The sequence below is a fragment of the Bos mutus genome, chromosome 5 (assembly GCF_027580195.1).
Source record: "Bos mutus isolate GX-2022 chromosome 5, NWIPB_WYAK_1.1, whole genome shotgun sequence".
In the NCBI taxonomy this organism is placed as follows: domain Eukaryota; kingdom Metazoa; phylum Chordata; class Mammalia; order Artiodactyla; family Bovidae; genus Bos; species Bos mutus.
This window is the reverse complement of record NC_091621.1, coordinates 7528509-7530406: the sequence shown is the minus strand read 5'-3', so window position 1 is coordinate 7530406 and position 1898 is coordinate 7528509. Positions and strand designations below refer to the sequence as shown.

Sequence of the window (1898 nt, the reverse complement as noted above, 5' to 3'; positions counted from 1 at the left end):
TCTTTGCTATACATCATCCTGCTCCAATAATTTCGAAAGCACCTATATCCAGCCGTTCTGGATGAAAATAAAAGACCCACAATTATGAAACCATTTTAGCACAATGACAACTTTAAAAATAATGTGAGCTACTATCCATATCATGACCTAATTTAATCCTTTCTCCAAGATGGATTTCTTTACAAACTAGACATGTCTTTTCTGTTTTTGGATCCCTTCAACCAAACATACTTATTAAATGAGAAAATGAGTGAATCGTCCTTCCTCCTTCTCTCTATCTCCCTCTCTCTCATTTTTTTTTTAAACAGGGAAAGCACGAACTCAATCCCCAACTACCACAAATTATGCAGTTGAGTTTTCCACCTTTGGGGACATCGCAGGGTGTAGCACCTCCAGAGTGCAATGAATAAGCTTTGTCCTGGGAAAACAACCTTTGTAATCATGGTATCTTTCCTGCCAGGTAAGTACTGAATCACTCTCTTGATAATTCCAAGAGGCGGGCAGGATATATGGAATCCATATATTATGGATATATTGTGTGCGTGTGTTTAACATATACAAACAAGTCAAAAACCCCTGTGTAAGTGTAAGATGTAGAGCTCTGGCCAAACCTTTCATTATCCCCTTTGGAAACATTATACAGGTATTGTAAATCTCCACCTTTGAAGCAAAGTAATTCCTTTTCTTTAATAATACTCTGGTAAATGTACCCAGGAGTGTTACCCATTCTTCTCTGTCTTTGACCATGCCGTTTCATAATGATGAGGAGAAGAAAAGACTTATTTAAGCACCTGGATGGAAAGTGATAGCCAACCCAACTTTTCTTTTTGAAAATATAGCATTAGTATTTGAGTATGTGTATGTCAAACGGGACTGATATGCATGGAGGGTGGAGGCCATCACTTGTACATTTCATGCTGAATCTGGTTCTGACTTTGGACTGTTTGGGGCTGTGGGTTGGTGGGAGGGATGTAGCATGTTCTGTGTTTATCAGTCTGCTCCATAGGCTATGGCAGGTGTGGAGATTACTTTCCAATAACGCCTGGAAGCAATATTCCTCCACCTTCACAGGAACTTGCCATCTGGCTCTGAGGGCCAGGGATAATTCAGTTTCTAAATAAGCTCAGCTTTAGGTCCTCCAGAGCAAAAACTGATAAATGAGTGAGATTACCCTGTTTTATGGCAGTGTCAATAACACACCAGCATTGGCCCCTCAGATGCCTTCAGAAAAGAAAGTGAAGCTTTTATTGAATTAACCTATCTCAAATCAAAGCACATTACTTAAGGGCTTAGGGGAGGGAGTTGCCAAACTTTATACATATACATAGAAAATACATTTGCATAGTATGTAGATCTTTTGTATGCAATCCTTGGTCTCATCAAGTGAAATGCCAGAGTCAATTTTGGCCTTGTACACTCTAAAATGAATAATTTTACCCATTAAAATTTTCTTCCCAGAAAAAATGGCTAAAGCTGAAAATTTACTAAGCTGCCTAGATAATAAACTCTTTGGCTGGAGAAAACATAGGTGTACCCATCAAGTGAAGAGAAGATATAAAACTGTGACATAAACAATTTAGACCAAAAGACAAACCTTGGAGAAAAAGAGATCTTTTCCTTTCTGCTCTAATTATCTGAACCAGCTGTCAAAAGTGATCAAATTGATCAGATAATACCTTAAATCTCCATTTGGATTTGTCCCTGTGGCCATTACCATTTTGGAATGGTTGTTTTGTATAAACAGCATCAGGTTGAAGAAAATTATGATTTGATGAGAAGAATTGGAGATGCTTGGAATGCATAGCATCCAGCATGGCCCTATTTCCCAGGGTCCCCTGAGATTATGTGTAGCAATGACAAGATGACATAATTAAATTAAGTGGCATGGCAAAAAGTAA

At 38.3% G+C, this 1898-nt stretch overlaps 1 non-coding gene across 1 annotated transcript; it reads right to left on the bottom strand.

Moving 5' to 3' along the window:
• Window positions 1-304: 304 nt before the first annotated feature.
• Window positions 305-468, bottom strand: LOC138988065 (U1 spliceosomal RNA). Its single transcript, XR_011464406.1, has one exon. It is a non-coding gene; the product is annotated as a U1 spliceosomal RNA (small nuclear RNA).
• Window positions 469-1898: the final 1430 nt, after the last annotated feature.